Here is a 21,299-nt window from a genome sequence, read left to right on the forward strand (position 1 = left end):
CTAAAGCAATCTACAGATTCAATGCAATCTCAATCAAAATCCCAATGACATTCTTCATGGAAATAGAACAAAGAACCCAAATATTTATATGGAACAACAAAAGACCCTGAATAGCTAAAGCAATCCTGAGAAAAAGAACAAAGCTTGAGGCATCACAATCTCTGACTTCAAAAGACACTACAAAGCTATAGTAATCAAAACAGCATGGTACTGGCACAAAAAAAGACAAACAGATCAATAAATCAGAATTGAAACCCCAGAAATAAAAGCACACATCTGGGGGCCGGCCTGATGGCCCAGAATTTAAGTTCACATGTTCCACTTCAGCAGCCCAGCGTTCGCCAGTTTGGATCCTGGGTGCAGACCTATGCACTGCTTATCAAGCCATGCTGTGGCAGGCGTCCCACATATAAAGTAGAGGAAGATGGGCACAGATATTAGCTCAGGGCCAATCTTCCTAATAAACAAATAAATAAAAACCACACATCTATAGACAGTCTTTGGCAAAGGAGCCAGGAACATACAATGGAGAAAGAAAAGTCTCTTCAATAAACTGCATTGGGAAAACTGCATTGGGAAAGCTACATGCAAAAGAATAAAAGTAGACCATTATCTTGCACCATATGTAAAAAATTAACTCTTAATGGATTAAAGATTTGAATGTAAGACCCGAAACCATAAAACTCCTAGAAGAAAATATAGGCAGTACACTCTTTGACATTATCTTAGCCACATCTTTTTGATACCATGTCTACTTAGGCAAGGGAAACAAAAGAAAAAGTAAACAAATGGGACTCCATCAGACTAAAAATCTTCTGCAAAACAAAGGAAACCATGAACAAAATGGAAAGACAACCTACCAACTGGGAGAAAATATTTGCAAATCATTTATCAGATAAGGGGTTGATCTCCAAAATATAGAAAGAATTCATACAACTCAACAACAACAACAAAAAACAATCCAATCAAAAAATGGACCTGAACAGACATTTTTCCAAAAAAGATATACAGATGGCCAACAGACACATGAAATGATGCTCTACATCACATATTATTAGGGAAATGCAAATCAAAACTACAATGAGATATCACCTTACACCAGTCAGAATGGCTGTAATCAACAAGACAAAAAACAACAAATGTTGGAGAGGTTGTGGAGAAAAGGGAACCCTCATACACTGCCGGTAGGAATGTAAACTGGTTCAGCCAACAGGGAAAACAATTATGGAGATTTCTCAAAAAATTAAAAATGGAAATACCATACGATCCAGCTATCCCACTACTGGGTATTTATCCAAAGAACATAAAGTCAATGATCAAAAGAGATTTATGCACCCCTATGTTCATTGCAGCATTATTCACAATAGCCAAGATGTGGAAGCAACCCAGGTACCCATCAAGGGATGAATGGATAAAGAAGACGTGGTATATATGTACAATGGAATACTACTCAGCCATAAAAAAGACAAAATCATCCCATTTGCAGCAACATGGATGGAACTTGAGGGTACGATGTTTCTTGAAATGAACGAGAGAGAAAAAGACAAATACTGCATGATTTCACTCATATGTGGAAGATAACAAATACATGGATAAAGAGAATAGATTAGTGGTTACCAGAGGGGAAGGGGGTTTGGGGGGGTGAGTGAAAGGGATAAAGGGGCACATATGTATGGTGACGGGTAAAAATTAGACTACTGGGGGTGAGCACGATGAAGTGTATTCAGGAATTGATAAATAATAATGTACACGCGAAATTACACAATGTTAGAAACCATTATAATCCCAATAAAATTACTTGGAAAAAAAATATTGATTGAAACCTTAACATGACCGTGTGATGGAGAATCTATGTTTTTTTTTTTTTTTTTTTGAGTAAGATTAGCCCTGAGCTAACATCTGCTGCCAATCCTTCTCTTTTTGCTGAGGAAGACTGGCCCTGAGCTAACATCTGTGCCCATCTTCCTCTACTTTATATGTGGGACACCTACCACAGCATAGCTTGCCAAGCGGTGCCGTGTCCACACCCGGGATCCCAACCTGAGAATCCTGAGCTGCCAAAGCAGAACGTGCGCACTTAACCACTGGGCCACCAGACTGGCCCCTAGAGAATCTATGTCACACCAAAAGAAACTACAACTATTTCAAATACTTAGTATGGGCATGCAATATAATTAATTAATAGTAACTCATCTCTCAAAAAGTGTATCTACCAATAAAGAGTTAGTTATTTACTGGGAAAAAAATCGGTTTTCTGGTTCCTGCCTATTTTTCCCCTCTCTGTATTTCTGCCTCTTCCTCCTCTTCTTTCATATGCAGAAAAAGTCAGCTCTCCCTCAGCCTCCAATTTTCAACATAGCACCTAAAGATCAGTGTAGCAAGTTAGGGACCCTCCTTGGGACTCTATGACAAAAAGAGTATGAAGTGGAGTTCTCTGGTTGGGCCAATCTGGCAGATGAAAATGTTGAGATGGTGCCAAAAGTGCAGAAACAGCAGAACTGAAACCACTGGATCACTGAAATAGTCATAAGTAAAAGTTTATTGTGCCCAATTTAGGAATTGGGAGCGCTCAAACCAAATGTGGAATGAGGCTCAGAGTCATATTGTTATAAAGCAGCTCACAGAGTGAGGAGGCAGTGGCTGTTTATTCCTCACAGGGATTGGTTATAACACTCGAGTTTTACTGGTGATAGGGACCTGGTTAAAATCGCTTACCTCATGCCACTTTTGGGGAACAGTTTAAGTCTCATTGTGATTTTCAGAGCTGCTGACAAGCAGTGGCTCTAGTTAAGTCCACTTGTTTTGCAAAGTAATCTAAAGTAACACTTGCTTGTATAACGAAACTGGTTTGTCTGCTCAGGGAATTTTCAAGTCTGATCTCCATTTGTCTTTGACTTTGACAATTTCCCCTTTTGGTCATGTTCTCAGCCTGCTCCACCAGTGTAGTGTTACTCTCAGTTACCACTATAGATGTAGTCAGACAGAAGAATCATATATTCATTGTTTCCCCTGGTTGAGTCATCAGGATTGAGGGTCCTGTAGTCACGTTACCATAATTTATGTGGTTGTTGTTGAGTTCTTCCAGCTGTCCCATCCTGATGGATACCATTTGGCTTGTGAGTGGCCGCTGACAGGCATTTAAAATCTTTGAGCTTATACAACACAGAGAGGTTAATAGATGGCCCTAAGGAGAACCATAGACAAGGACTGAAAAAGTCCTCGGAGCACAGAGTCCCAGGAGCCAAGGTTTAACCAGCTAAACAGGTCTACAGAAGAGGTGTCACTTATCTGATGAAAAATTTTACCTGGTCTTTAAGATCTTTTAGATTTTGAGTAACACAGAAACAGTATTTTTCATCAGTTGTGCCACTGAGCCTCCTGCTGAGCAGTCGCGCATCAAGGACGCTCCTCTTTCGGAGTACCACTGAAGATAAACCATTTACTTCAGTTTACTTCGGCTCAGCCAAGGAACGGAGAACGTCCCCATCCCCATGTTAGAGCACTGTAGGATTTCCTTCCCTTCTGACCGCCTCGCTCCTGGTATACGGTGGAAAAAGCTGCTCTCTGGCCCCCAGGTAAGGGGCGCAGCCCGGTGCAGGATTCAATACATAGTAAAAGCAAAACGCCAGGCATGACAGACAACAGTGCCGTGACTCGGATTCGAACCGAGGTTGCTGCGGCCACAACGCAGAGTACTAACCACTATACGATCACGGCGCGCCACAGTCCCAGGGACAGCTTCTGCCCTTGCTGTATGCATTTTCATGTAATATCATTCCAATTATGTCGCTGCTTTGTCCTTGCACAACTGCGGGTACTCCTATTCTTCTCTCCTCTATGCATGCTCTTCGTTTTACCCCCCCCCCTTCCTTCCTTTCAATTCTGATATATGATTTAAAAAAAAAAAATCAAACGAAAAAATTTTCACCTCCCCAAATCTGACCCACGCCTCTGCACAGGCCTCCTGGGAAGTCTCATTGTCCTCGTCCACGCTTCCGCCTCTTCATCTTTACCCCTTTCCACCATCCCTCACCCCCTTTTGCCGGGTCCCTCCCGCCACCGGCCGCAGCCGAGCCGAGGGGAGTGAGTGGAGCGCCGGCGGCGCAGATGGTCGGGTGAAGGCGGAGCAAACGGGAGGAGCCGTCCGTCACCGGAGTGCACGGGGCGTTCAGCTTCCCTTGGGCCCCACTCGGCCCAGGCCCGGGGGGTCGCGGCCCCAGGCGTCTCCGTGGTGCTGGCAGCTGAGGCGGGTGTGGAGCAAGGCGGGGCGAGGCCGCTTGGCTGCCCTTCTGCCTCCGGAATCACGCAACGCTCGGGTCTCAAAGGCGACGCACACGCTGCGCCGACTCCGCCTGTCGGGTTTTCCGAGGCTCTGGAGCCGGCACTGCTGTCCTGCAAGGGCGGGTGGCTCGGCCTAGCGTTGAATCAGCGCCTGCTCTGTTGGGGGGACTGTCGTAGGACTTCTGCGTGTCTCTGTGGCGCAATCGGTTAGCGCGTTCGGCTGTTAACCGAAAGGTTGGTGGTTCGAGCCCACCCAGGGACGAGTGTCTCGCCTTTTTAGGCTGTAGACGTGTTTGCAGTTGTTCCTACTCTGCACGTCCTCTCAGGTAAAGGCGGAGAGAGGCCTCCTCCGCTGGTACCCTCCTGTTCTCTGTGTCTTGTGCCCAAAGGGGGCACCTAAGTCAACATCAAAGGTCATCACAGGTCCTCGCGGAAGAGCTCGGGAGGAAAACAGGTCTCTGGGAGTACGGAAATCCCTGAGAGAGTACACACATCGTCGTGACTCGAAGTTCTTTTTCACAATGTAGTTTCTTCCATCATTGGTTTGGACTAGTATTTAACCCTTTCCATACACTTTTTAAATTCACCTCTTCCAGCCTGGGCGACGCTTTGGGCTCTGAGGCCTGACCACAAGGGAACTGGTCTGTCTTCCCTTCTGGTGTAGCTTTAGCACTGTGTGCGGCAGAGCCAAGGACATGCTCTTTCCGGACCTCGGTTTCCTTCTGAGTAAGGGGCGCCCTTGGCTCTCAGCAGGTGAGGAGCGGAGCCGGTCTGCGCCCTGATCGCTGAACTGGCTCAAGCGGCTCTCCTGACAACGGCACGTGTACAGGCTCCTTTTCGTGCCCAGACCAGCTTGACCGGGGGAGCACGAGGCTCCGTCTCCGTGCCTTTGCCTGGAGACCCGGCTTCTTCGGTTGGTTTTCTTTTGTTCCGTCACGCAAATCAACCAGATCCGCAAGTGTGCTGGGAGGGGGAAAGCCAAGTGTGCTTCACAGGAAAGACGTTCTTGGTTTTGAGAGACATGCTACCTGTCAGCCTGTAGAGAAGATTTCGGCGACAGATGAGAAGGTTAGGGGCTCTCTGGATCTCAAGGTAGGCTGAAGTCAGCCTAGTCCTGCGCCCGCCTTGGACTCACTGACTGTGTCCTGGTCTCCAATGTGACTCAGAGCAGACAACCGAGGCCGGTTTCCTAGCGCTGAGTAATTGAAGTTGTGCCACGTTTCTTGTGAATGGAAAATGCAGCTGCGGCTGCACCTCCACGCCCCCTCCCCTCCTTTTGTTTTTCAAAGGAGAAGGTAACGTGCAGGAAAAAGCAGCATGTTTTCGCTCGGTTTCGGGCCGGAGACCGTCCGTGTGAGAGGCAAACATGATGACCACTACACTACAGAAACAAAGCACGTGGTAACAAGGATATACGTAAGGAAACCTTAGGTCCTGCCACAACCGGTCGAGACACACCCTTTTTTAACTGAAAAATGTCCCAGGAAGCACCAGAGTCCTCGGGCAAGGAGACTGCTGCTCCGGAGAGGCCGTGGCTCAGGGTTTCGTGCCAGCCCCGAAGCGGGGACCCTGGGACCACACAGTTTGACTTCGGGGTCCCGGATCACACACAGGGTTTCCACTTTCAGGACTAGGCGCCCCTGTGCAGGAGTCGCCCCGGCTGATCCCAGCTCCCGGAAGCTGCAGGAGCCGGCGGGTGGGTGCGTCTGAGCCTCATGCGCCCCCCGCCGCCCAACAGTGTGGACGTCGCCCCTGCAGGGCTGTGGACCTGCGCCTCGGTGCCCTTTTCATGCCCTTTTCAGCGGTCTCTCGGCTGTCGGCAAATGACCGGTGCTTCGAAATCTCCGAGAAACCCTAGGACCAGCTCTCTCCTCTGCTCTAATGCGCCGGACCTGCGCGTTCTTTCCTCGCAAGCCCTTTCGCCTTAGCGCTTCTCTGCTGTCCTCTCAGCAAAAGCAGATCTCTTTGATATCCTGTGGGCAAAAGAGGTCCCTCTGGTTCCTGCCTGGGCTGATTTAAAGCCATTGAGAGAGGCCTGTGGCCGTGATGGCCATGACCACCTAACAGAGTGCGGTAAAATCTAGGCCATGGGACAGAGCGACGGCAAGTACGCCCAGGAAACCGCTTTTAGTGGCACAGAGCTGAAGAGCGGCACAGCTGTGACTGGGGAGGGAGGAATCGCCTGACCCTCCTCATTTCATTGGCGTCTATTCCTACCTGACGTCTGTGATTCTGAGACTTGGGTGGGCTGCCTTGGAGTATCTCTCCATGGCTCTGCTGCCAGACCTGAATAGTCTGGTGCTGACACGTGGTGTGACCAAAGCCAACTTCATAGCTGCCATTAAGTATTTGGAAGAAGGTGAAGAGGAGAAACCTCAAAAAATAGATTTTTAAAGTTTTCTCTGTCCTCCCCCATCTTAGTGTGTATGACATTGGCTTAATTTAGCACAAGCACTTTCTTAATATTTGGCAGTTTCTCACGAAGTTAAAAAGTATACCTACCTTGTTACCTACTAATGTAGGTGCTTCTATTTACTTCCCGAGAAAAATGAATGCATACATCCGAAAAGCCTTCTACAAAACTGTTCATAGCAATGTCATTTATGCTAGGCAAAAACTGGACAAAATCCAAATGTTCATGGGCAGAAGTGATATGCAAACCATTGTATATTCATATAAGGGATTAATACTCCACAGGAAAAACAACCAAACTACAGATGAGGCAATAACATTCATAATCCCCCCAAACAGTACGTTCAGCAAAAGATGCCTATCAAAAAAAATGCTTTTCAACTCCTAAAACACATCTTTTTTAGTGTACCTTTCTCGTACTCCTGTGGAAGTCGACTTCCATGAAGGGTCGGATCAGAAGAGTGGCTCCCTCTGAGGAAATTTGAAGGGAAACTTCCTGGGTTGATGGAAATGTTCTATACATTCGTCAGGCTGATAATTACAAGGTTTTATACATTTATTATGTTATGCTGTATGCTTTTCAAATTTTTAACATCAAAAATAAAGTTTAATTTTTAAAACTACAGAATTCTCTAAAAGAATACTTTAGTTCTTGATTTTACTCTGATATACATATATATATTTACTTTTATGTATTCTGTAAAATCTGTGAAGACTCTAATATAAATTAGAATTTTTACATCTCCTAGACAGTGCTAGAACTTTGGAACATCTTAATTCCTTTTACTCTCCTGATTTTTGAGTTATTGGCATTAATTTTACTGCAACATCTATTTTAAATCACATAGACATTATTATTATTATTTGAATAGTAATATTTATTTCACTTAACCACGTATTTAACTTATCCATTTCTCTTCATTCCTTCCTTCATTTTCCACATTTCCCTGGGGATCATTTAACTTCTGCCTAAAGAGTGACCTTTTGCATTTCCTTTGGTTAGGGTCTGCTGCTTATGTGGTCAGGTCTTCACTTCACTTTCCCTTGAAAGATATTCTGTCAGGGATTAGCAGTGCATAGTGGGTTGGAAATTACAGCCTTAGCCCTTCAATAGTGTCTTTTTTTTTTTTTCTGCTGAGAATTCAGCTCCCAGTCTTTGGTCAGTGTAGTAGGAATTTCTCCCCTCTGGGTGCTGCTATGAATTTTTCATCTGTCTTTGATGTTCAGCCATTTGGGGTGTAGTTGTCTTGTCCTTATCTTAGTTGGAGTTCACAGATCTTCTTGCACAGATGGTTTGATAGATCATACTGTTTTTTCCTTACCTGTCAGTAATATCTTTCAATATTGTTTCTATCTCATTTTCTGACTGCTCCAACCTCTGAGACTTTAATTGCATTCATGTTAGGTCTTTATGACATAACTCATACCTTTTTTACACTGTTTTCTTAATTTTTATCCCTTTTAGATCTCTATGATTCAACTCTGTGGAGAGTTTCTTGCTAGATACCTATTTTCAGGTTAATAATCAATCTGCAAGTCAGTCCAAACTGCTATCACACTAATCCATTGACTTTTTAAAATGCTAACTATTACATATATTATGTCTATAATTTTCATTGACTTTAAAAATAGATTCTCTTTCTCTGGTGAAAGAATTTTTATCGTGTCATCTATTTTCTGAGCAGCTAAAAATGTCATTTCATGTTTCTGTCTGATAACTTCAACACCTCAATCACTTGTGAGCCAGTTTCCATGGTTTGCTTTTTCTCTCTAGCTTCTGTTCCTTTAGAGTCCTAGAATAGTGATTGAATGATGAACCTGTTGTGTGAAAAATGATGGATAGTTTGAATGATGTCAGCTTTCTCTGAAGATTATTCACCCTCTCCTCCAGCAGACAGCAGAAGGGCAGATCACCTCAGTCCAATCCATCCTTGATTAAGCCAACTTGCAGCTTATTTGCACTCATGGGAAGCATCAGCCTACAGCTAGTTTGCTCACACTGCTATGCTGTATCCAGCCAGGGCTCCTACCTGAGTCTTTAGGGGATTTCCTTGGCCCCTCCTTTTTGATGAGTCCTGAACTTCAATTTTTATCCCCTGAGCACCATGATACTGCTGAAAATTCCACTCTTTTTCAGCCACACTCTGCTTGCCTTTGTAGCCTCTTACATGCACGTTGCTTAATTTGCAAATGTTTTCAGGGAAAATCTTGTACCAAGCATCCAGCTCACTTACCAACCCACTCCAGGATCTTGACTCCTCAAGTCTGAATACTTGGACAATTCCAAGTCGTTTTGATATCAACCCTGATATCCGTTTCCCTATATTAAACCAAGTATATATGGGGTTAAACCAAAACACTCATTCCCTGCCTACTCCCTGGCTTCCTGGCTCCAGAATCCACTGTCCTCCATGGAAACAGACACTGCCAAGGACAAGCACCTGGATTCGTTATCTCCTCCTCGAAAAGAGATACAGGCTGGTGGGAAAGCTGCTCACCAGCAGGGCCCTATGCTCCCCCTCCCCTACCTAAAACCCTAAATAAAAACCCTTCCTTTTAGCTTTTCAGGGAGCTTGGGATTTCAGCATTAGCTGCCCTCCCTCCTTGCTCAGTGCTGTGCAATAATAAAGTTCCTACTTTTTTCCACTACCCCTGGTGTCAGATATTGGCTTGCTGAGCAATGAGTGTGTGAACTCACTTCAGGTTCGATATCAGTTTCTTCTTCTTTTCTCTCCGGATCCATGAGATGACTTAAAGTGCTGCTGTTTTCTCTGACTCTTAACAGGTGCCCTCTCCCCAGCTTCTCAGTCTCTTGTTCCTTGCCAACAAGTGACAAATGCCCTAAGGGGAATAGGTAGAGAAATAGTTTCATTCCAATGAGCTCCTCTCTCTCTGGAGTTGATCCTGTGGTCCTAGCTGCATTAGTATTTCTCCAAAGACTTCAAACAGAATTTGTTTAATCCTTTATTTAGTTGTTTTCAAGATGAATGCTGGCTTACTACAAAAACTCCATCATAACTGAAAGAAGAAATCTTCTACAATTCCCAGATCAGTTATATTTTCTTCCTTTAGTTTCTTAAAAATAAAATGAAACCAAAAAACGAATTCAAAAGATGCAATCTCTGGTACATAGCTGGATGTTTCTTATAATATTTGCAGTAATGTGACTGGATATTAAAAGCTCTTGCTAGAAGCATGTGCAAAATATAGTCTATTGTGAGCTAAAGGATCAGCATATCTGTCTAAGGTCCATGAATCTGATGAAGCTGGGTCCAGTCCCCTGCTGCGGTGTCTCCATTGTCAGTCAAATTACCATCAAAATCACCATGTGGGGCTAGCCCGAGGCAGAGTGGTTAAATTCGTGCATTCTGGTTCGGCAGCCCAGGGATTCCCTAGTTCAGATGCTGGGCACGGACATGGAACAGCTCATCAGGCCTTGCTGAGGTGGCCTCCCACATAGCACAAGAGGCATTCACAAGTAGAATGTACAACTATGTACTCGGGGCTTTTGGGAGAAGAAAAAGAGAGGGAAAAAAAGAAAGAGAGAAGATTGGCAACAGATGTTAGCTCAGGTGCCAATCTTAAAAAAAACAAATCATCAAGTAACTAGTTTTCAAGATGCTGGTCGCTAACATAGTCCTAATTTATTCTGGGGCATGTTGAAAGTCGGCAGTGGTACCATGAGAACTAGGAAAAAAACACAAAATAATAACAATGATAACAGATTTCTCAGAGCTTTACCCTAAGACCAGCATGGTTCCTCAGTGCTTGACTGTGTAATAATTGATTTAGTCCACATAATGACCCTCAGATTCTGAGTATAGGTTGTTAAGATCCCTTGTTGCAGAGAAGAACACAGAGGCACTGTCAGGTTGAACTAAATTTCCAAGGGTCCCAGCCCTGTGATGGTGAGAGGCAGCACTCAAACCCAGGCAGTGTGCCTCAGAGCCCTTGCTCTTGGCCATTATGCCTGCCGTCGCTCTGTCCCATGGCCTAGATTTTACCGCACTCTGTTAGGTGGTCATGGCCATCACGGCCACAGGCCTCTCTCAATGGCTTTAAATCAGCCCAGGCAGGAACCAGAGGGACCTCTTTTGCCCACAGGATATCAAAGAGATCTGCTTTTGCTGAGAGGACAGCAGAGAAGCGCTAAGGCGAAAGGGCTTGCGAGGAAAGAACGCGCAGGTCCGGCGCATTAGAGCAGAGGAGAGAGCTGGTCCTAGGGTTTCTCGGAGATTTCGAAGCACCGGTCATTTGCCGACAGCCGAGAGACCGCTGAAAAGGGCATGAAAAGGGCACCGAGGCGCAGGTCCACAGCCCTGCAGGGGCGACGTCCACACTGTTGGGCGGCGGGGGGCGCATGAGGCTCAGACGCACCCACCCGCCGGCTCCTGCAGCTTCCGGGAGCTGGGATCAGCCGGGGCGACTCCTGCACAGGGGCGCCTAGTCCTGAAAGTGGAAACCCTGTGTGTGATCCGGGACCCCGAAGTCAAACTGTGTGGTCCCAGGGTCCCCGCTTCGGGGCTGGCACGAAACCCTGAGCCACGGCCTCTCCGGAGCAGCAGTCTCCTTGCCCGAGGACTCTGGTGCTTCCTGGGACATTTTTCAGTTAAAAAAGGGTGTGTCTCGACCGGTTGTGGCAGGACCTAAGGTTTCCTTACGTATATCCTTGTTACCACGTGCTTTGTTTCTGTAGTGTAGTGGTCATCATGTTTGCCTCTCACACGGACGGTCTCCGGCCCGAAACCGAGCGAAAACATGCTGCTTTTTCCTGCACGTTACCTTCTCCTTTGAAAAACAAAAGGAGGGGAGGGGGCGTGGAGGTGCAGCCGCAGCTGCATTTTCCATTCACAAGAAACGTGGCACAACTTCAATTACTCAGCGCTAGGAAACCGGCCTCGGTTGTCTGCTCTGAGTCACATTGGAGACCAGGACACAGTCAGTGAGTCCAAGGCGGGCGCAGGACTAGGCTGACTTCAGCCTACCTTGAGATCCAGAGAGCCCCTAACCTTCTCATCTGTCGCCGAAATCTTCTCTACAGGCTGACAGGTAGCATGTCTCTCAAAACCAAGAACGTCTTTCCTGTGAAGCACACTTGGCTTTCCCCCTCCCAGCACACTTGCGGATCTGGTTGATTTGCGTGACGGAACAAAAGAAAACCAACCGAAGAAGCCGGGTCTCCAGGCAAAGGCACGGAGACGGAGCCTCGTGCTCCCCCGGTCAAGCTGGTCTGGGCACGAAAAGGAGCCTGTACACGTGCCGTTGTCAGGAGAGCCGCTTGAGCCAGTTCAGCGATCAGGGCGCAGACCGGCTCCGCTCCTCACCTGCTGAGAGCCAAGGGCGCCCCTTACTCAGAAGGAAACCGAGGTCCGGAAAGAGCATGTCCTTGGCTCTGCCGCACACAGTGCTAAAGCTACACCAGAAGGGAAGACAGACCAGTTCCCTTGTGGTCAGGCCTCAGAGCCCAAAGCGTCGCCCAGGCTGGAAGAGGTGAATTTAAAAAGTGTATGGAAAGGGTTAAATACTAGTCCAAACCAATGATGGAAGAAACTACATTGTGAAAAAGAACTTCGAGTCACGACGATGTGTGTACTCTCTCAGGGATTTCCGTACTCCCAGAGACCTGTTTTCCTCCCGAGCTCTTCCGCGAGGACCTGTGATGACCTTTGATGTTGACTTAGGTGCCCCCTTTGGGCACAAGACACAGAGAACAGGAGGGTACCAGCGGAGGAGGCCTCTCTCCGCCTTTACCTGAGAGGACGTGCAGAGTAGGAACAACTGCAAACACGTCTACAGCCTAAAAAGGCGAGACACTCGTCCCTGGGTGGGCTCGAACCACCAACCTTTCGGTTAACAGCCGAACGCGCTAACCGATTGCGCCACAGAGACACGCAGAAGTCCTACGACAGTCCCCCCAACAGAGCAGGCGCTGATTCAACGCTAGGCCGAGCCACCCGCCCTTGCAGGACAGCAGTGCCGGCTCCAGAGCCTCGGAAAACCCGACAGGCGGAGTCGGCGCAGCGTGTGCGTCGCCTTTGAGACCCGAGCGTTGCGTGATTCCGGAGGCAGAAGGGCAGCCAAGCGGCCTCGCCCCGCCTTGCTCCACACCCGCCTCAGCTGCCAGCACCACGGAGACGCCTGGGGCCGCGACCCCCCGGGCCTGGGCCGAGTGGGGCCCAAGGGAAGCTGAACGCCCCGTGCACTCCGGTGACGGACGGCTCCTCCCGTTTGCTCCGCCTTCACCCGACCATCTGCGCCGCCGGCGCTCCACTCACTCCCCTCGGCTCGGCTGCGGCCGGTGGCGGGAGGGACCCGGCAAAAGGGGGTGAGGGATGGTGGAAAGGGGTAAAGATGAAGAGGCGGAAGCGTGGACGAGGACAATGAGACTTCCCAGGAGGCCTGTGCAGAGGCGTGGGTCAGATTTGGGGAGGTGAAAATTTTTTCGTTTGATTTTTTTTTTTTAAATCATATATCAGAATTGAAAGGAAGGAAGGGGGGGGGGTAAAACGAAGAGCATGCATAGAGGAGAGAAGAATAGGAGTACCCGCAGTTGTGCAAGGACAAAGCAGCGACATAATTGGAATGATATTACATGAAAATGCATACAGCAAGGGCAGAAGCTGTCCCTGGGACTGTGGCGCGCCGTGATCGTATAGTGGTTAGTACTCTGCGTTGTGGCCGCAGCAACCTCGGTTCGAATCCGAGTCACGGCACTGTTGTCTGTCATGCCTGGCGTTTTGCTTTTACTATGTATTGAATCCTGCACCGGGCTGCGCCCCTTACCTGGGGGCCAGAGAGCAGCTTTTTCCACCGTATACCAGGAGCGAGGCGGTCAGAAGGGAAGGAAATCCTACAGTGCTCTAACATGGGGATGGGGACGTTCTCCGTTCCTTGGCTGAGCCGAAGTAAACTGAAGTAAATGGTTTATCTTCAGTGGTACTCCGAAAGAGGAGCGTCCTTGATGCGCGACTGCTCAGCAGGAGGCTCAGTGGCACAACTGATGAAAAATACTGTTTCTGTGTTACTCAAAATCTAAAAGATCTTAAAGACCAGGTAAAATTTTTCATCAGATAAGTGACACCTCTTCTGTAGACCTGTTTAGCTGGTTAAACCTTGGCTCCTGGGACTCTGTGCTCCGAGGACTTTTTCAGTCCTTGTCTATGGTTCTCCTTAGGGCCATCTATTAACCTCTCTGTGTTGTATAAGCTCAAAGATTTTAAATGCCTGTCAGCGGCCACTCACAAGCCAAATGGTATCCATCAGGATGGGACAGCTGGAAGAACTCAACAACAACCACATAAATTATGGTAACGTGACTACAGGACCCTCAATCCTGATGACTCAACCAGGGGAAACAATGAATATATGATTCTTCTGTCTGACTACATCTATAGTGGTAACTGAGAGTAACACTACACTGGTGGAGCAGGCTGAGAACATGACCAAAAGGGGAAATTGTCAAAGTCAAAGACAAATGGAGATCAGACTTGAAAATTCCCTGAGCAGACAAACCAGTTTCGTTATACAAGCAAGTGTTACTTTAGATTACTTTGCAAAACAAGTGGACTTAACTAGAGCCACTGCTTGTCAGCAGCTCTGAAAATCACAATGAGACTTAAACTGTTCCCCAAAAGTGGCATGAGGTAAGCGATTTTAACCAGGTCCCTATCACCAGTAAAACTCGAGTGTTATAACCAATCCCTGTGAGGAATAAACAGCCACTGCCTCCTCACTCTGTGAGCTGCTTTATAACAATATGACTCTGAGCCTCATTCCACATTTGGTTTGAGCGCTCCCAATTCCTAAATTGGGCACAATAAACTTTTACTTATGACTATTTCAGTGATCCAGTGGTTTCAGTTCTGCTGTTTCTGCACTTTTGGCACCATCTCAACATTTTCATCTGCCAGATTGGCCCAACCAGAGAACTCCACTTCATACTCTTTTTGTCATAGAGTCCCAAGGAGGGTCCCTAACTTGCTACACTGATCTTTAGGTGCTATGTTGAAAATTGGAGGCTGAGGGAGAGCTGACTTTTTCTGCATATGAAAGAAGAGGAGGAAGAGGCAGAAATACAGAGAGGGGAAAAATAGGCAGGAACCAGAAAACCGATTTTTTTCCCAGTAAATAACTAACTCTTTATTGGTAGATACACTTTTTGAGAGATGAGTTACTATTAATTAATTATATTGCATGCCCATACTAAGTATTTGAAATAGTTGTAGTTTCTTTTGGTGTGACATAGATTCTCTAGGGGCCAGTCTGGTGGCCCAGTGGTTAAGTGCGCACGTTCTGCTTTGGCAGCTCAGGATTCTCAGGTTGGGATCCCGGGTGTGGACACGGCACCGCTTGGCAAGCTATGCTGTGGTAGGTGTCCCACATATAAAGTAGAGGAAGATGGGCACAGATGTTAGCTCAGGGCCAGTCTTCCTCAGCAAAAAGAGAAGGATTGGCAGCAGATGTTAGCTCAGGGCTAATCTTACTCAAAAAAAAAAAAAAAAAAACATAGATTCTCCATCACACGGTCATGTTAAGGTTTCAATCAATATTTTTTTTCCAAGTAATTTTATTGGGATTATAATGGTTTCTAACATTGTGTAATTTCGCGTGTACATTATTATTTATCAATTCCTGAATACACTTCATCGTGCTCACCCCCAGTAGTCTAATTTTTACCCGTCACCATACATATGTGCCCCTTTATCCCTTTCACTCACCCCCCCAAACCCCCTTCCCCTCTGGTAACCACTAATCTATTCTCTTTATCCATGTATTTGTTATCTTCCACATATGAGTGAAATCATGCAGTATTTGTCTTTTTCTCTCTCGTTCATTTCAAGAAACATCGTACCCTCAAGTTCCATCCATGTTGCTGCAAATGGGATGATTTTGTCTTTTTTATGGCTGAGTAGTATTCCATTGTACATATATACCACGTCTTCTTTATCCATTCATCCCTTGATGGGTACCTGGGTTGCTTCCACATCTTGGCTATTGTGAATAATGCTGCAATGAACATAGGGGTGCATAAATCTCTTTTGATCATTGACTTTATGTTCTTTGGATAAATACCCAGTAGTGGGATAGCTGGATCGTATGGTATTTCCATTTTTAATTTTTTGAGAAATCTCCATAATTGTTTTCCCTGTTGGCTGAACCAGTTTACATTCCTACCGGCAGTGTATGAGGGTTCCCTTTTCTCCACAACCTCTCCAACATTTGTTGTTTTTTGTCTTGTTGATTACAGCCATTCTGACTGGTGTAAGGTGATATCTCATTGTAGTTTTGATTTGCATTTCCCTAATAATATGTGATGTAGAGCATCATTTCATGTGTCTGTTGGCCATCTGTATATCTTTTTTGGAAAAATGTCTGTTCAGGTCCATTTTTTGATTGGATTGTTTTTTGTTGTTGTTGTTGAGTTGTATGAATTCTTTCTATATTTTGGAGATCAACCCCTTATCTGATAAATGATTTGCAAATATTTTCTCCCAGTTGGTAGGTTGTCTTTCCATTTTGTTCATGGTTTCCTTTGTTTTGCAGAAGATTTTTAGTCTGATGGAGTCCCATTTGTTTACTTTTTCTTTTGTTTCCCTTGCCTAAGTAGACATGGTATCAAAAAGATGTGGCTAAGATAATGTCAAAGAGTGTACTGCCTATATTTTCTTCTAGGAGTTTTATGGTTTCGGGTCTTACATTCAAATCTTTAATCCATTAAGAGTTAATTTTTTACATATGGTGCAAGATAATGGTCTACTTTTATTCTTTTGCATGTAGCTTTCCCAATGCAGTTTTCCCAATGCAGTTTATTGAAGAGACTTTTCTTTCTCCATTGTATGTTCCTGGCTCCTTTGCCAAAGACTGTCTATAGATGTGTGGTTTTTATTTATTTGTTTATTAGGAAGATTGGCCCTGAGCTAATATCTGTGCCCATCTTCCTCTACTTTATATGTGGGACGCCTGCCACAGCATGGCTTGATAAGCAGTGCATAGGTCTGCACCCAGGATCCAAACTGGCGAACGCTGGGCTGCTGAAGTGGAACATGTGAACTTAAATTCTGGGCCATCAGGCCGGCCCCCAGATGTGTGCTTTTATTTCTGGGGTTTCAATTCTGATTTATTGATCTGTTTGTCTTTTTTTGTGCCAGTACCATGCTGTTTTGATTACTATAGCTTTGTAGTGTCTTTTGAAGTCAGAGATTGTGATGCCTCAAGCTTTGTTCTTTTTCTCAGGATTGCTTTAGCTATTCAGGGTCTTTTGTTGTTCCATATAAATATTTGGGTTCTTTGTTCTATTTCCATGAAGAATGTCATTGGGATTTTGATTGAGATTGCATTGAATCTGTAGATTGCTTTAGGTAGTATGGACAATTTAACTGTGTTTACTCTTCTGACCCATGAACATGGAATATCTTTCCATTTCTTTATGTCTTCTCCAATTTCTTTCAATAACGTCTCATAGTTTTTAGTCTACAGGTCTTTCACCTCTTTGGTTAAGTTTATTCCTAGGTGTTTTATTCTTTTTGTTGTGATTGTGAAAGGAATTGTGTTCTTGATTTCTCTTTCTGCTAGTTCATTGTTAGCGTATAGGAATGCAACTGATTTTTTTAAATTGATTTTGTACTCTGCAACTTTGCTGTAGTTGTTGATTTTTTCTATAGTTTTCTGGTGGATTCTTTAGGGTTTTTTTTTTTTATATAGAGAACCATGTCATCTGCAAATAGCGAAAGTTTCACTTCTTTCTTCCCAATTTGAATTCCTTTTATTTTTTTTCTTGCCTAATTGCTCTGGCAAATACCTCCAGTACTATATTGAATAGGAATGGTGAGAGTGGGCACCCTTGTCTTGTTCCTGTTCTCAGAAGTATGGCTTTCAGTTTTTCACCATTAAGTATGGTGTTGGCTGTGGGTTTGTCATATATGGCCTTTATTATGTTGAGGTACTTTTCTTCTATACCCATTTTATTGAGAGTTTTTATCATAACTGGATGTTGGATCTTGTCAAATGCTTTCTCTGCATCTATTGAGATGATCATGTGATTTTTTTATTCCTCATTGTGTTAATGTGGTGTATCACATCGATTGATTTGGGGATATGGAACCATCCCTGCGTCCCTGGAATAATTCCCACTTGATCATGATATACTCTCCTTTTAATGTGTTGCTGTATTCACTTTGCCGATATTTTGTTGAGGATTTTCACGTCTAAGTTCATTACTGATACTGGCCTGCAGTTTTCCTTCTTTGTGTTGTCCTTGTCTAGTTTTGATATCAGGGTAATGTTGGCCTCATAGAATGTGTTAGGAAGCGTTCCATGTTCTTCAATTTTTCGGAATAGTTTGAGAAGGATATGTACTAAATCTTCTTTGAATGTTTTGTAGAATTCTCCAGAGAAGCCATCTGGTCCTGGACTTTTGTTTTTTGGGAGGTTTTTGATTACTGTTTCAATCTCTGTACTGGTGATTGTTCTATTCAGATTCTCTATTTCTTCTTGATCCAGTTTTGGGAGGTTGTATGAGGCTAGGAATTCATCCATTTCTTCTAGGTTATCAAATTTGTGAGCATATAGTTTTTCATAGTATTCTCTTACAATCTTTTGTACTTCTGCAGTATCTGTTGCAATTTCTCCTCTTCCATTTCTAATTTTATTTATTTAAGCCTTCTCTCTTTTTTTTCTTAGTTAGGTGCATTTTAAGATTACTTGTTTGAGATTTTTTTTTTTTTTTTTTGCTTGTTGATGTGGGCCTATATTACTATGAATTTCCCTATGACTGCTCTTGCTGCATCCCATAAGAGCTGGTATTTTGTGTTTTCATTTTTGTTTGTCTCCAGGTATTTTTAAATTTCCCCTTTGATTTCTTCAGTGATCAAATGGTTGTTAAATAGCGTGTTGTTTAGTCTGCACATATTTCTGACTTTCCAAGTTTTGTTCTTTTGGTTAATTTCTAGCTTCATAGCATTGTGTTCAGAAAAGATGTTTGGGGTGATTTCAATCTTCTTAAATTTATTGAGGCTTGCCTTGTTTCCCAACATATGCTCTATCTTTGAGAATGATGCATGTGCCCTTGAGAAGAATGTATATTCTCCTGTTTTTGGATGGAATGCTCTACGTATATCTATTAAGTCCATCTGGTCAAGTGTTTCATTTAAGTCTACTATTTCCTTGTTGACTTTTTGTCTGGATGATCTATCCAATGATGTAAGTGTAGTGTCGAGATCCCCTACTATTATTGTGTTGCTATTAATTTCTCCCTTTAGGTCTGTTAATAATTGCTTTGTGTACTTTGGTGCCCCTGTGTTAGGTGCATATATATTAACAAGTGTTATTGCCTCTTGGTGGAATGTCCCTTTTATCATTATATACTGCCCCTCTTTGTCTCTCATTGTCTTTTTTAACTTGAAGTCTGCTTTGTCTGATAAAAGTATGGCAACACCTGCTTTCTTTTTTTGGCCATTAGCTTGGAGTATTGTCTTCCATCCCTCACTCTAAACCTATGTTTGTCTATGGAGCTGAGGTGCATTTCCTGGCAGCAGCATATTGTTGCGTCTTGTTTTTTAACCCATCCAGCCACTCTGCGTCTTTTGATTGGAGAATTCATTCCATTTACATTTAGAGTGGTTATTGATATATGAGGACTTAATACAGCCATTTTATCTCTTGTTTTCTGGTTGTTCTATGTTTCCATTGTTTCTCTTCCTTTGTATTTCTGACTGCCATTTAATTTTTGTGGTTTTCTGAGAGGGATTTCTCTGTTTTCTCTCTTTTTGTGAATTGTGGCTCTGCTTTAATTTTTTGTTTAGTGGTTACCATGAGGATTGTATGAAAGATATTGGAGATGAGATAGTCCATTTTCTGATAGCCTCTTATCTCCATTAACCTAAGCAGGTTCCTTCTCTTTCCTCTCCCCTTCTGAGTAATTGCTGTTACATATTGTTCTATTTTTAATTTTGTGAGTTTGTGGCTAAGTTGAATCATTTATCATCACTTTTGATGCATTCTTTCCCTTTCTCTTTTTAAGTTGTAATTGAGTCTTTGTCTCCCTATTCTGGTAGAGAGCTGCAGGTTTCAGATCATGTCTACCTATTTATCCCCTGGCTGAGAGATTTGTAAACTTTTGCCTTTTTGTTGCCAGCGTGAGGGCATCTTTAATTATTTCTTTTTGGGGAGGTCTAGTGGCAATGAACTCCTTCAGCTTTTGTTTATCTTGGGAAGCTTTTATTTCTCCATCATATCTGAAGGAATGTTTCACCAGATAGACTATTCTTGGATGAGAGTTTTTGTCTTTCAGTGTTTTGAATGTATCATTCCATTCTCTTCTAGTGGATTTGCCGAAAAGTCTGCTGAAAGCCTGATAGAATCTCCTTTGGAGTTTATTTTCTTCTGCCTTGCTGCTCCTAATATTTTTTCTTTATCATTAACTTTTACCATTTTTACTGTTATATGCCTTAGAGGAGTTCTTTTAGCATTGATGAAGTTGGGTGTTCTATTAGCTTTATTTATTTGTAAGTCCAGAACGATCTCCTGTTCCTGGAGAGAGACTCATAGAACAAAGTTTTAATTTATCAAGCTTTCAGGGAGTACATATGTAAGCAGAGGCCATAAATCAGGAGAACATGTGAATTTTTTAGAGTACTGCAGAGCAGCCAGCGAGTAGTCACAGAGAGGAGGGACTGGGGCCATTTAGCGTAACAAAATGGCCTCACTTGTATTCACTTACACTTTGGCAAACTGGAGACCAGACTCTACTCACCTTCACCAGACAGGGGAGATGGCAGTTCTAGAGGAGGTCAACTTCATACTAACTGTAGACCCTCAAACCTCATAGGACTTTTCTTCTCTTCCCTTTGGTCTCTCTTCTGCCTGCAATAAGAGAGGTTCCACCGCCTTTCTGTCCTTTCAGGACCCTGTCTGGCTCCCTCTACAGAACTGAAGCAGGCAGCCGGTTTCTCCTAAGTGTCCCTCAGGGCCTGGTTGTCTGCCAGACATAACTTCGTAACTCTGGGCAGCAGGTGCTACCAGGAAGAGCCCAAAAAGCTGCCTGCAGGGGTGGAGGTCGGGTGCTATAATCAAACCACATTCTTGTTCATGCACCAGGTACCTGCTCCTGGGGCATGCCGGCTGGGGGGCGGGGGGTGGGGCAGCCAAACAAAGTGGACTCAAAGCTTCTCTGTAGGCTGAACCCAAAGAGGTGTGAAGTTCCAGAAGGAGCAAAAGGAACCTCACAGAGTGAACCCAGCACTCTGCCTGACTCGCCCTCCTGCACAGGCTCAAAAGACGCTGATTTCCAGGACAGACCAAAGAAAAGGCCTAACAGCAGAAAACCCCATAATCTCGAGATGAAAGTCTCAATTCCTAAGGTCCAACTGTGCCACGGAAGCCATGTTGAATCGGCCCCTGCACCCTGATCAGGAGAGTCGCCTGCACAAGTTCAGAGACCAGGAACAGGAGAGACTGTGCAGATCGCTGGTTCTCTATCTGGGGCATTTGGGCCCCCAGCCCCCTAGTGTGACACTAGGCCTTGTCTGGAAACACTTGATTGTCACGCCTGGGGGAAGGAGAGAAGGAGGGTTTTCCCCCTGCCTTCTAATCATCAAAGGCCAGGGAGG

The 21,299-nt window shown here is 44.6% G+C and overlaps 4 non-coding genes across 4 annotated transcripts; 2 read left to right on the top strand and 2 right to left on the bottom strand.

Moving 5' to 3' along the window:
• Positions 1 to 3,645: 3,645 nt before the first annotated feature.
• Positions 3,646 to 3,717, bottom strand: TRNAH-GUG (transfer RNA histidin (anticodon GUG)). Its single transcript has one exon. It is a non-coding gene; the product is annotated as a tRNA-His (tRNA).
• A 752-nt stretch (positions 3,718 to 4,469) lies between these two features.
• TRNAN-GUU (transfer RNA asparagine (anticodon GUU)) lies at positions 4,470 to 4,543 on the top strand. The gene has a single exon. It is a non-coding gene; the product is annotated as a tRNA-Asn (tRNA).
• A 7,965-nt stretch (positions 4,544 to 12,508) lies between these two features.
• Positions 12,509 to 12,582, bottom strand: TRNAN-GUU (transfer RNA asparagine (anticodon GUU)). Its single transcript has one exon. It is a non-coding gene; the product is annotated as a tRNA-Asn (tRNA).
• A 752-nt stretch (positions 12,583 to 13,334) lies between these two features.
• TRNAH-GUG (transfer RNA histidin (anticodon GUG)) lies at positions 13,335 to 13,406 on the top strand. The gene has a single exon. It is a non-coding gene; the product is annotated as a tRNA-His (tRNA).
• The last annotated feature ends 7,893 nt before the right edge of the window (positions 13,407 to 21,299 follow it).

The sequence above is a fragment of the Equus caballus genome, chromosome 5 (genome assembly GCF_041296265.1).
Source record: "Equus caballus isolate H_3958 breed thoroughbred chromosome 5, TB-T2T, whole genome shotgun sequence".
NCBI lineage: Eukaryota > Metazoa > Chordata > Mammalia > Perissodactyla > Equidae > Equus > Equus caballus.